This window comes from Pristiophorus japonicus, chromosome 19 (assembly GCF_044704955.1).
Source record: "Pristiophorus japonicus isolate sPriJap1 chromosome 19, sPriJap1.hap1, whole genome shotgun sequence".
Classification (NCBI taxonomy): Eukaryota; Metazoa; Chordata; class Chondrichthyes; family Pristiophoridae; genus Pristiophorus; species Pristiophorus japonicus.
The window spans coordinates 3,974,222-3,987,542 of NC_091995.1; the positions used below are offsets into that span (position 1 = coordinate 3,974,222).

General features: G+C 49.3%; 1 protein-coding gene across 1 annotated transcript in view; it reads right to left on the minus strand.

Annotated features, from left to right (window-relative positions):
- The window catches only part of LOC139229628 (zinc-binding protein A33-like), a 143,984-nt gene that overhangs the window by 87,073 nt on the left and 43,590 nt on the right, over positions 1-13,321 (minus strand). The window lies entirely within an intron of this gene.

Genomic DNA, 13,321 nt, shown 5'->3' on the forward strand with positions numbered 1-13,321 from the left:
CTGTCAAGCCGTCTAGTAATTTTATACATTTCAATGAGATCATCTCTCATTTTTCTAAAAACCAAAGAAGACTAGCCTATTCTACTCAATCTCTTCTCTTAGGACAGCTCTCTCTTCACAGGAATCAATCTAGTGAACCTTTGATGCACCTGCACTAAGGCAAGTATATCCTTCCTTAGGTAAGTGGACGAAAATTGTACCCAGCACTCCATGTGTGGTCTCACCAACACCCTACATAATTGCCCTTCAGGAGATGCAGAGTGTCCACAGCGCCTGGTCTTAACTCAAAGCCTCCATAATTATCCCCTGTGAAGAGACGCTTGGTCACTCGACCAGGAAACATCAAGATTGCTTTGACGAGAACGATCAGGCGATCCAAACACTAATAAGCCAGAAGCGCAAGGCATTCTAAAACTGGAAACAGCAATACAACTCGAGAGCATGAAAGCAGCTCGATAGATGTCTGAAGGCCGAGGTCCAACATAAATCTTGTGTCATAAAGAACAGGTGGTGGGTGGAAAAAGTGCAGGAGATCCAGCAACTAGCAGACAACTACGATGTATGAGGATTCTTTAGCGCAGTGAAGGACCCAAGCACCCAAGGTCCTACCCTGCTGAGGGCTAAGAACGGAGAGGTACTCATCAAGGACAGAGAGGCAGTCAGTGCCCACTGGAAGGAGCACTTTGAAGATCCCCTTAACCAAGACTGTCTTTGCCGTGAGTGTCCTCGGCTCCATTGCACAGCATGTGTCCCAACTTCACCTCAGCACAAGCCCAGGCTGAAAAGACCATCCGACAACTGAAGAACAACAAGGCTTCAGAGCAGATGGAATCCCCACCGAAGCACTAAAGCAAGGCAGAGAAGCACTATTGGCATGAATCCATTAACTAATTTCTCTTATCTGGAAGGAGGAGAGCATGTCAGGGGATCTCAGAGACTTTGTAATCATGAGTATCGTCAAGAAAGGTGACAAGTCCGATTGCGGTAATTACAGAGGAGTTTCCCTGCTGTCGGCCACAGGGAAAGTCATCGTAAGAATCCTCCTCAATCGCCTTCTCCCAGTGGCTGAAGAGCTCCTCCTAGAGTCGCAATGTGGATTCCGCCCACTAAGGGGCACAATGGACATGATCTTCACCATGCGTCAAATCCAAGAGAAATGCAGGGAGCAGCACCAACCTCTGTACATGGCCTTCTTTGACCTCACAAAGGCCTTTGACACTGTCAATCATGAGGGACTATGGACTGTCCTCCTCAAATTCGGCTCCCCTCAAAAGTTTATCATCCTCCGCTTGCTTCACAATGACATGCAAGCCGTGATCCTGAGCAATGGATCCACCACAGACACAACACACGTGTGGGTCAAACATGGCTGTGTCATCGCACCAACGCTCTTCTCAATCTTCTTTGCTGCAGAGCTCCATCTCACCCTCAATAAGCTCCCCGCTGCAGTGGAGCTAATCTACAGAACAAACGGGAATCTGTTCAACCTCCATCACCTCCAGTCCAGATCCAAGGTCATTCCATCCTCTGTCATTGAATTACAGTATACAGATTACACTTGTGTTTTGGAGGTTGAACTCCAAACCATCATCAACACCTTCACCGAAGCATACGAGAGCATGGGCCTTACACTAAACATCTGTAAGACAAAGGTTCCCTACCAGCCTGCCTCCGCCACACACCCCTGATTATCAAGATCCACAATGAGGCCTTGGACAACGTGGCCCATTTTCCATACCTTGGGAGCCTACCATCAACAAGGGCAGACATCAATGATGAAGTAGACACCGTCTTCAGTGTGCCAGTGCAGCCTTTGGTCACCTGAGGAAGAGAGTGTTTGAAGACCAGGACCTCAAACCCAGCACCATGCTCATAGTCTACAGAGCAGCCGTGATACTTGTGCTCCTGTATGCTTCAGAGACATGGACTATGTACAGCAGGCAACTTGAAGTACTGGAGAAGTACCACGAACCTCCACAAGATCCTGCAAAACCATTGGCAGGATAGGCGCACCAACATCAGTGTTCTCGCTTAGGCCAACATTTCCAGCATCGAAGCATTGACAATGCTAGATTCCCAAAGCAAGCACTTTACTCAGAGCTCTGACACAGAAGCGAGTCCCAGGTGGGCAGAGGGAATGCTTCAAAGACACCGTCAAATTCTCCTTGAAAAAGTGCAAAGTCCTCACCGACACCTGGGAATCTCTGGCCCAAGACTGCACAAAATGGAGGAGAAGCATCCGGGAAGGTGCCGAACACACATCGAGTCTCTTTGTCGGGAGCAAGCAGAAGGAGTGCATGACAACCCAAGCAACCCACCCACCTGTCCCTTCAACCAACATCTGCCCCACCTGTGACAGAGACTGTAGGTCCCGCATTGGACTTGTCAGTCACCTCATATTAGTCTGGAAGCAAGTCATCCTCGACTCTGAGGGATTGCCTAAGGGCAATATCATTGCAGTGAGACTTCCTTACTCATATATTCCAACCCCATTAAACTCAACGCTAACTGACCATTTACCGTCCTAATTGCTTGCTGTATCTGCATGTTACCTTTCTGTGATTCATATACAAGGAAACCCAAATCCCTCTGCATAACAACATTTACTGTGGTGTATGTAGCACAAAAATCACTGACTCCACACGGTCTGGTGTTGATCTAACTGCTGTGACCTTCGTCCTTTATTGTTCAGCTCCAGAGTGGTCAGCCTTATCGAGCGCCTGTTGCAGGTACTATCAGGTTTCCCACCACAGCGCCCTCTCTGGTGTGGCATAGTGCTCACATTACATTTAAGGTACTGGGACGATACACACATCATTACATAACATTTACTTTCCCAGTTCACTGAGCTCCCACATGCCCTGTTTCACTCACTGCGCCATTATCATCTCATACTTACAGCAACTAGGCACACAAAAAAATTATAAACCTAAATGTGCAAAGACAGTCTAACTACTGACATACGCTGTTAGATTCACTCCGACAGCAAATGCTGGCGCAAAATGCAACCAGTGGAGGCCGCCACAAAATAGCTAAGATTTTTGGAACAAATAACGACATGTACGTGCAGCCGGTAAGTGCAAGAATATTCCTCCGCATCACTGCAGGGCTGGAAAACCCTGACCAGCCCAAATCAGCCTGTCGCTGATTGTCCCTCCCACTCCCCATCACTGCCCCCTCTCTCTCCCCATCACTGCCCCTCCCACTCCCCATCACTGCCCCCTCCCTCTCCCCATCACTGCCCCCTCTCTCTCCCCATCACTGCCCCTCCCACTCCCCATCACTGCCCCCTCCCTCTCCCCATCACTGCCCCCTCCCTCTCCCCATCACTGCCCCCTCCCTCTCCCCATCACTGCCCCCTCCCTCTCCCCCTCCCCATCACTGCCCCCTCCCTTTCCCAATCACTGCCCCTCCCTTTCCCAATCACTGCCCCTCCCTTTCCCAATCACTGCCCCTCCCTCTCCCCATCACTGCCCCCTCCCTCTCCCCATCACTGCCCCCTCTCTCTCCCCATCACTGCCCCTCCCACTCCCCATCACTGCCCCCTCCCTCTCCCCATCACTGCCCCCTCTCTCTCCCCATCACTGCCCCTCCCACTCCCCATCACTGCCCCCTCCCTCTCCCCATCACTGCCCCCTCCCTCTCCCCATCACTGCCCCCTCCCTCTCCCCATCACTGCCCCCTCCCTCTCCCCATCACTGCCCCCTCCCTTTCCCAATCACTGCCCCTCCCTTTCCCAATCACTGCCCCTCCCTCCAAACCCCAATCCCCTAACACCAGGACACACCGGGGAAAGCACAGACGGTTTACGCTGCTCGGTATCACATTTAAGTAAAGACCGAGTCCCAGTCGCTGAAAGGTCATCGACCTGCCCGCTCCCCTCCGCACAGGATGCCCAAAGATCAGGAGTGTGGGACTGAAGTGCAACCAGAATTTGAGGAGCAACCCCTTCAAATATTGGAAGAGGGGCTGAAACCTCACATATTCCACATAAATACGGACTCCACCAGACTCGCTGCCGACTACAAACGGTCTGGTGACACACGGTGTGAGATAGAGATCCATAAACTGAATCGTGTTAATGATTGCAGCCGCTCACCCCAAAACACAAAGTGCCCTCAATGCCAAGGAGCTCCCTGGAAGCCAGGGCCAGTGTCAGTACTTCCTGATTGAAACTGCTGGAGTCAAGTTTCTGTGGGTGGATCTAGACCCGGTTCCCAGTCACAGATCACTCTGAGCCCCTGGAAGTGTTGTTCACATCTGGATGAAATACTGTTACATTCACTGTCTATGACGTTTCACTTTGCACCTTGGATCAGACTGAGAGACAAATGGGCATTGTGCTGAGCGTGGGGGAAGGGCGGGGCGAAATGAGGGGGACAGAGGAGAGACCGATGCTGATTTTAAATAAATTGATCTTTTGCATAGATTTTTTATGCAATGCCATCATGCAAAATGTTCCATTTGGATCATCATATCCAATATTGGAATGATTGTCGTCTTTACCATCCGATATTCCGGGTCACCTGAGCGGGGAGCAGAAAGGAAAATCTGCTCAGCGGACCACAGCCTGGTAACAGAACACACATTAATTTCAACTGAAATGAATGGGATGAAATCAGGCGGTTTCTGTTATCAGCGGACAGTCAGTCCTCTGTATCACATTTTTCATTGTGCGCTTTCACTGTCAATACATAATACCACGCGAGAAAGACGAAAAACTACTTCACTGTATGCTGGAACAATACTTTCACCAATTGTATATAATTTTGGGGGAGGTTGAGGTAAATCTGGGAAACATTTGGGTCCTAAAATTCGATGGCGCCGTGCCCACAGAGCGGGTGTAGAGTGAGCCGTATTGGGAAAGGCAGTAAAAGAGGTGTCCAGGTTCCACAGCTGACACAAGTGTGAGGCCCTTTGCATCTCTAAATAGAGGACGCAATGCCTGATTATCGACCAGTTTGTAAAATTGGGCTAAATTGAACGCTGCCGGCGGCCGGCGGCCGGCGCTCGGCCAGGTCAGTTCAGGAAGTCTTCATCAGGTAGGGCTTCAAAACAACAAACTAAACCTGCCTCCGGGTAATGATTGGACCAACCCAGATCCACGTCCTCAGGATTGCCCCTCCCTCTCCCCATCACTGTCCCTCCCTCAAAAGGGAGTTAGATGAAGTCCTTACTACTCGGGGGATCAAGGGTTATGGCGAGAAAGCAGGAAGGGGGTACTGAAGTTTCATGTTCAGCCATGAACTCATTGAATGGCGGTGCAGGCTAGAAGGGCTGAATGGCCTGCTCCTGCACCTATTTTCTATGTTTCTATGTTTCTATCACCGTCCCCTCCCTCTCCCGATCACTGCCCCTCCCTCTCCCCATCACTATCCCTCCCTCTCCCCATTACTGCCTCTCCCGCTCCCGATCACTGCCCCCTCCCTCTCCCCATACCACCCCCTCCCTCTCCCCATCACCGCCCCCTCCCTCTCCCCATCACTGTCCCTCCCTCTCCCCATCACTGCCCCTCCTTCTCCCCATCACTGCCCCCTCTCTCTCCCCATCACTGCCCCCTCCCTCTCCCACTGTTCCTCCCTCTCCCCATCACTGCCCCCTCCCTCTCCCCCTCACTGCCCCCTCCCTCTCCCCATCACTGCCCCTCCTTCTCCCCATCACTGCCCCCTCTCTCTCCCCATCACTGCCCCCTCCCTCTCCCACTGTTCCTCCCTCTCCCCATCACTACCCCCTCCCTCTCCCCATCACTGCCCCCTCCCTCTCCCCATCACTGCCCCCTCCCTCTCCCCATCACTGACCCCTCCCTCTCCCGATCAGTGCCCCCTCCCTCTCCCGATCACCCCAATCTCCCGATCACCTCCCTCTCCCGATCACTGCCACTCCCTCCACATCCCATCCCCCGACCCCAGGACATAACCGGGAAAACACCGAAGGTTTATGCTGCTCGGGAGTCACATTTCAGTGAAGACCGAGTCCCAATATTTGAAAGATTGTTCACCTGAAACGTTAATTCTGTTTGTATCTCCACAGATGCCGCCTGACCTGCTGAGTGTCTCCAGCATTTTCTAATATTATTTCGGATTTCCAGCACCAGTATTTTGTTTTTGGATTTAAAACTGGAGTAATTCTGTCCATTGAATATCAGTTCAATAGCCCTGTCCGTGTGTGGTAGGAAATCCAATGGGCGGTGAAATAGATGGACTGCGCCCAGACCAAAATTCCCCCTCACTACCCCCAGCCCTGCCCATTAATTGCCAGAGGGAGGGTGGGAGGTCCCAGCCCAGGGATTTGAGGCTAAATTCCACTGGTTTATATACTGCATCTCCAGATAATCTCACCAGGGTCAACTGAGCCGCTGGTAACTTTAGCGTGGTAACTATTTTTATATAAGTCATACCTTTATACTTTGCCAAATTTGAGTGTCTCACACCACTGTTTAATTTCAGCTAAATATATCAGTAAGTTCAATCTGTAAACCTCTGAGCTGTGTGATAATATCTACTGTTTAAAGAAAGTTTAGTATTGTAGGAGGAGACTAGATTGAATTCAGTCAGTAAATTACAGCCACTGAGGTTTCTGTTAATGCCCCAGATGTCCGCTGCTGTGAGGAGCAAATGGGAAAAAGTGACAGCATCTGGATGGTAAGGGGAAACATCTGTTTACAGCAGGGGTGTGGGATCAGACCCTGGAACAGGTTCATCCGGCCCGCGGACTTACCCTCAGAGGCGGACTGACTCTCGGCAAATGTCCCCAAGTGTCCCCGGGAACCCCCACCGATGGATTTGCACTCTGCACCTTTCTAAATCCGGTCTTTCCCGGGGCTCTGAGGCGTTCCGCGAGCTCCCCCCTCCCGCTCTTCAGCCACCTTCACTCACCCTGCAGCGCCCCTCCGCTCTGCAGTTAAACACCGATTAAAATGAGACACATCTGATGAGGTTGGGCTCAGAACTCACCATTGACAAGATCATTGTCACTGGACGCGGGCTTTTCTATTTCAGACTCTGAATCTCACACAGACGGGCCGCTGAACAGACTCCGAGAGTGAGTGGAGCTGGCGGCCCCCGGGGAAGTGTGGCCAATGGCCATGGTGGTAAAGCAGCTGGAGTGACCCGGACAGCGGCAATCCACCTGAGACACGGCGGTGTAGCGCCACCTTCCGCCTGTGGAGCAACATTACAGGCAGCACGGTCCCCGTGTTCCTGCAGCTCACAGCTCACTCTGGTGCAGGGCTGGGACATTATTTGGGCTGGAGGGCCACTTAACAAGTTTTGATGAGCTGTTTGGGGCCGCCCACCAACCTTCCACCAATAGCGGCCGGACGGGCAGTAAATTTAAAGGGACGTGCGTGAAAACAATTGGAGCCAACATTGCACAAACATAAACGTTGCATAAACATAAATTCAGATAGTAGTCACACACCGGGTGTTCGGTACTGGATCAAAGATAAAAGTTGAAAATGTTGTGGTATCTTCTGGTCTCTGTAAATCAGTGCTGTGAAATAGAACTATTCCCTCTTTAGAGCCTGTGTCAGCATCAATTCCCCACCTCAGGCATCCTCATGTCCCGCTGCAAAGATGACGAATGCCGTCCCAATTGGTGCCTCATGAGAACTCCCCTGCCGTCGTACTCTGGATACAGGGAGAGGAAAGATGCAGCGCGGGAAGAGTTGTGGAGATGAGCAGACATGACTCCACTCTCAAATGGATAGGACATATTCCAGTGCGCAGTGCATTCAGGGTACGGACGTCCGCCATTGGGGTCCAGACTCACGGATCCTTTTCCGATTGGCTCAGGGAGAATCGCTTTTGAGAATTATTAATTTGAATTAAGTATAACTATGGCTTTTCCTTGGCTGCAGTTCGGGTCTGTCTCTCACCGATCAGAAGTGAAAGTGGATAGACGAATATGCAGCTCGAGGTCCTGCTCGCGTACTACTTCTGTTCCTTCCAGCGGGCCGGATAGAATGATTTCGCGGGCTGGATATGGCACGCGGGCCGTATTTTGCCCAACACTGCTCCGCACCCAACTCGCTACCGACTACAAACTCTCTGGTGACACACGGTGTGAGATAGAGATCCATAAACTGAATCGTGTTAATGATTGCAGCCGCTCACCCTAAAACACAGAGTGCCCTAAATGTCAAGGAGCTGTCTGGAAGACAAGACCATTGTTAGTACTTCCTGATTTAAACTGCTGGACTCATGTTTCTGTGGCTGGATCCAGACCCGGTTCCCAATCACAGATCACTCATTGCGTCCCTGGAAGTGCTGTTCACACCTGGATGAAATACTGTCACATTCACTGTCTATGACGTTTCACTTTGCACCTTGGATCAGACTGGACATTGTGCTGAACGTGGGGGAAGGGCGGGGCGAAAGGAGGGGGGCAGAGGAGAAACCGATGCTGATTTGAAAAAAAATAATCTTTTGCATAGATTTTTATGCAATGCCATCTTGCAAAATGTTCCATTTGGATCATCATATCCAACATTGTAATGATTGTCGTCTTTACCATCCGATATTCCGGGTCACCTGAGCGGGGAGCAGAAAGGAAGATCTGCTCAGCGGATCACACACCGGTAACTGAACACAAATTAATTTCAACTGAAATGAATGGGGTGTAATCAGGCGGTTTCTGTTATCAGCGTACGATCCTCTGTGTCACATTTTTCATTGTGTGCGTTGACAAGCAATACACAACACCCCGGCGAGAAATACTAAAATCTACTTCATTGTAAGCTGGAACATACTTTCACCAATTGTATATAATTTTGGCAAATGTTGAGATAAATCTGGGAAACATTTGGGTCTTGAAATTCGATGGCGTCTTGGATGGAGCCTTTGCATGTTGTCATACACAATCTGATCATTCAGCGAATGTAAACCCTTTCTGTCGAGGGGGTAAAATGTACGGGTTTACCCAGCAATGTGGGCATCATCTGTGTACCTGGGAAAGCCAGTAACCTCATAAAATAGGGTGACGAACTAGTTTTTACCTTGCTGTGAAGTTAACATGAATTCATTTGTCTTTTAAAATGTGTGTAAGATACAACTCTGATCTAATGGTTTCCTTTTAAAATTCGTGTTACCTCAACCAACCTTCAGACAACGCCAGAGGGAGATTACAACAGGCTCTTTATTGATATACAGGGTGATTACAATTATCGAAGTCTTAATAGATTTCGAGTTTACTTTAGTTGAGAAAATAGTTTTACAATATTTACATCAATTATGATGAAAGTAATTGACATGCAAAAAGGAGACACAATGAACCGCGACATTCAGTAAATGGGTGAAAACAAAGTGTGATCCAATTGTGAGAGCAGGGTTTGAAATCCTTACCATTTACCTGTTTAAAGAGAGCAAAGCAAATAAAAAATACCAGAGAGCTGGCCTGTATAATCACACAGTTTCCTGATAATATTTTCATTACTGACTCCTAGGTGAATCAGGAAATGTAGTTTCTAAAACTACCAGAGAACAACACTTTGTAAATGCATTGGAAACTGTAAGGGAGATTTCAGTCCAGCTTAGAGGGCAGCACAGCTCAGACTGGGAGATCCCCATGTGTGGAGTGCAGCGTGCACCGTGGCACAGTAAGCAGAGCACCAGCACAGCCAGTACAAAGCCTGTTTTAACGTGGCTTTCTTTGTAGCGGTCCCTCAACCTCACTTTCCTCGCCTCTCCTCCTAAAGGCACTAACTGGAGGCTCGGGAACAGCAGGGCTGGGCTCAGTTGTGTCCTCGCCTGATGGTCACGTCCTGCAGGAGGAGTCACTGGATAGTCCCCGGGCTGGGGCTCTTTTCTCTAGAGAGAAGGCTGAGGGGTGACCTGATAGAGGTCTTTAAAATGATGAAAGGTTAGGGTGGACGTACAGGAGATATTTCCACTTGCTGGGTAGACCAGGATTAGGGGCCATAAATATAAGATAGTCACCAATAAATCCAACAGGTAATTCAGGAGAAACTTCTTTACCCAGAGAGTGCTGAGAATGTGGAACTCGCTCCCCTCTGACAACCGTAGTATCCCCAGCCACCACTGTTCTGTGTGAGACCAGTTATCTCAGTACAGGCTGGGGCCCTCCCAGCTCTGCACGGCTCAGTACCACACACACCAGGCTGAGCATTTACCCACTGAGCCATCCGGGCCACACACGGGGAATTCTAAACTCTAAACTGTAATCAAATAGTAGCAACTGATCCAATCAGCACAGAGAGACGTCACAATCATCTCTCTCTCTCTCGAAATAAACTACAATGGAACCTCGACCGTATGCAATGATGGAGGGGACCCCCAATAAAGAGTGGAAATGGGTGGATAATCCAGGACCCCATACTGACACTGACACTGAGTTTTTTAACCTTTGGTTTATTTTGATTCCATAATCAAGTCCCAGTGTCTGCACACAAGATATTTCCATTATAAATGTAAAATGCATTACCTTCAAATAGAGTGTTGGCAACCTGACACTGCTGGTCTCAGACATGAAACTCATTCCCCTGGTGTCCTGAATTGGCCTCAATACAGGAACAGTAAATTCCATCCGGTACTGGCCATCCACATAACAACTACTTATCCTATTTATTCGTTTTATTCAAACCCAGCCTGACTCCCACTAGCTTTCTTGTAGATTACCGAGATCCCGATGTAAATTTTTAGATCATTCACCAAAATACCCACCAACGTACCATGTCAGCTTTGTAAATAAGGGCATGTTCCATTGCCCAACTCCTCCAGATCCATCAACTGATTGCAGAAGGAATGTTGGCCAGGACATGGGTAAACTGCCTGCCCTTATTTGAATAGTGTCTCCTGATCTTTAACATCCAGTTGAACAGGCACACAGGGTATCCAACAACACAACCGAAAGATGGTGCTTCTAAATAACAGTGACTGCACTTCACTGCGCTGTGACGTGTTTTGGGATGACTTGAGATCCTGAAGGACCGATATGAATGCAAGCTCCTTCCTTCTGATTGTTTCAGTATTGCACTGGAGGGTCAGCTCAAGTTATGTACTCAGAAAGGTGAGGGACTTTAATCACAGCTTTCCAGGTCCCTGTTTATTTTACGTCCTTCTTTCTGATCCAATTATCTTTCAGTTCTGAAGAAAGGTCTTGTCTGAATTGTCAAATCAGCCGAGTGTTTCTGCATTTTTTGGTATTTCCGCAGTACTGCTTTACACCAGCAGGTGGTGATATTGCACTGTAAAACTTTACAGTGCTTTGTACAGCTCGCCATCACCATCTCCTGGCTGAAAGTGGCACTACAATGGCCTGAAAGGGACGTTAAACACTCCGGGGTGAATCTTTACTTCGACCATGGGAACAACTCGGGTGTTAGCGGATCGGCCGCCAGTTTTACAGACCACACGGAAGGAAAAGTGAACATTTAGTCCTTTAAACCGAAGATTACCAAACTCCCGGTGTTTTTGAGGAGAGACAGTTTGTGTATTTCCCATCACCAATGGTGCGTGGTGCTGTATACCTGAGGAATGTGCTCATTGTCAGAGCACAACTTATACCTGCTTTTTAATACAAAGGAGCGGGGCAGTGATGAGAAAGGGCTGGGATGGACTTGCTGTCGGCTTTTACTTTTTATTTAAGTCTCCTCACATTTTATATTTGTATGGGTTGTATTTACAGTCTCATTGGGATCTTACAATGCATCATTTCAAAATGACATTTTCTAATTCCCGACCCCTGACCTCTGCTCCTGACCCTATCCGCGCGGGGTCAAGTCATTGTGAGGTCATGGATGTCGCGGGCCGGTCCGAGGCCCCGCACCTTTTACAGACCCGGACCGGAACCGGAGCAGATTCTCAGCCACTTGTTCATATCCCCAGTCCCGAAGAAAGGATAAAGTTTCTCCGGGAACTTATTCCCAGTGAAGGTGTGGAGATGGGACTTGGTGTCCGCGCTGTAAAATGTAACTGTCCCGGACTCGTAACTGAGATAAACTCCCACCTTCCCGGGGATCTGACCGGCAGGGAGAGGGGATCGCGGGGAGGAGTTTACATCAAACTGATCATTGTACCGCCCGATGGTCCACAATCCATTCTCCGGCCTCAGTGTGACCCGTCCCTTCCTCCCCACAGACTCTGCGGCTACTCCCAGACTCCAGTCCTCATTCCCCTCCACCTCCACCTCCCAGTAATGTCTCCCCGATGTGAATCCCTCCGATCCCAGCACACAGGGCCGGGCTGTAAACCTCTTCTCGGTGTCAGGGGGATTCCTCCGGGTCCCGGTCAGTCTCACACTCTTCAGATCCTCAGACACCTCGAGCCATCGATTCGCTGTTTCCACATCCAGGGTCACAGAGACTGGGAGAAAAAGCAGAGAGTTAGAGAGATTCGCCGGGGATCGGGGGGAGAGACTCGCCGGGGATCGGGGGAGAGATTCGCCGGGGATCGGGGGAGAGATTCTCTCCCCGAGATCCCCCTTTCTAACTGATTTCCTACTTCTCAACAGGAGAAGAGAGCCGCCCCGAGGGGAGAAAACGAGGATCTGAGAACAGCAGAAAACACCGGGACTTCCAGTGAGGGAGGTCACAGCTTCTGAAAATATCAAACATTACACCCACCCGCCTCAGCACTGTGGTATTTCGTGAGGCTATAAAAAAATGAATACAAGCTGGAACTGGAGCCTCACTGTACCACGAAACACTATTCACAGTTTAATACACCACAAAGTGGGGTTATACACCTTCCATTCTCAGCAACAAGAATAACTTGTATTTATATAGCACCTTTTATGTAGTAACACATCCAAAGGCACTTCACAGGAATGTTATAATACAAACATTTGACACTGAGCCACATAAGAAGAAATTACAGCAGATGACCAATAGGTAGGATTTAAGGAGCATCTTAAAGGAGGATAGAGCAGTAGAGAGGTGGAGAGGCTGAACCAGACTGTTCACAATGTTGGTGTCATATTTGACCCTGAAATGAGCTTTCAACCAGATGTCCGCAGCATAACCAAGATCGCCTATTTTCACTCGTACTAAGTTCCGTTCACCCATCACGCCTTTGCTTGCTGACCTACATTGGCTCCCGGTTAAGCAATGCTTCGATTTGAGAATTCTCATCCTTATTTTCAAATCCCTCCAAGGTGTCACTCCTCCCTATCTCTGTAATCTATTCCAGCCCGCAAATCCTCCCCTCCCCTCTCATGCTCTCCTGAGATGTCTGCGCTCCTCAAATTCAGCCGTCTTGAGCATCCCTGATTAGAATTGCTCAATCATTGGTGGCCGTGCCTTCTGTTTTTGGGCCCCAAGCTCTGAAACTCCTAAACCTCTCTGCCTCTCTCCCTCTCTTTCTTT